Below are 927 nucleotides of genomic sequence, written 5' to 3' on the forward strand. Positions count from 1 at the left end.
CTTGCATCATGGGCAAGTGAAACGCCAACCTCACATTTTCCGGACTGAAATCTAAGTATTTCCCCTGAACCATTGTGAGATAATTCTTTGGATTCGGGTTCATACTTTGATCATGGTTCCTAGTGATCCATGCATTGGCATAGAACTCTTGAACCATTAAGATTCCGACTTGTTGCATGGGGTTGGTTATGACTTCCCAACCTCTTCCTCGGATCTCATGTCGGATCTCCGGATACTCATTTTTCTTGAGCTTGAAAGGGACCTCAGGGATCACCTTCTTCTTTGCCACAACATCATAGGAGTGGTCTTGATGGCTCTTGGAGATGAATCTTTCCATCTTCCATAACTCGGAGGTGGAAGCTTTTGTCTTCCCTTTTCCTTTTCCGGCCTTAGGTGCCATTGATGGTAGTGGAAAACAAAAAAGATTGTGCTTTGACCACACACCAAACTTAAAATATTACTCGTCCTCGAGCAATAGAAGAAAGAAGAAAAGAAGAAGAAGAAGAAGAAAATATGGTAAAGGGGAAGAGATGTAGGTTCGGCTTAGGTGAAGAAGAAGGGGTTGTGTTGTGTGAAAATGAAGTAGAATGGAAGGGTATATATAGGGAGAGGGGGTAGTGTTTGTTCGGCCATTTAGGGTGGGAATGGGTGGGAAAATGGTTTTGAATTTCGGAAGGTAGGTGGGGTTTATGGGGAAGAGTGGATGGATGTGAGTGGTGAAGGGGGTGATTGGGAAGAGGAATTGAGGTATACAAATCACAAAAATAGGATTAGGAGGTATGGTGGGAATATAGTAGGTGGGGATCCTGTGGGGTCCACAGATCCTGAGGTGATCAGGAATTCCATCCCTGCACCAAATAGGCATGTAAAATGCCTTTGCACACCAATCTGGTGTTTAAACGCCGTGTGGTGCACATTCTGGGCGTT

The sequence above is a fragment of the Arachis duranensis genome, chromosome 6 (assembly GCF_000817695.3).
Source record: "Arachis duranensis cultivar V14167 chromosome 6, aradu.V14167.gnm2.J7QH, whole genome shotgun sequence".
In the NCBI taxonomy this organism is placed as follows: domain Eukaryota; kingdom Viridiplantae; phylum Streptophyta; class Magnoliopsida; order Fabales; family Fabaceae; genus Arachis; species Arachis duranensis.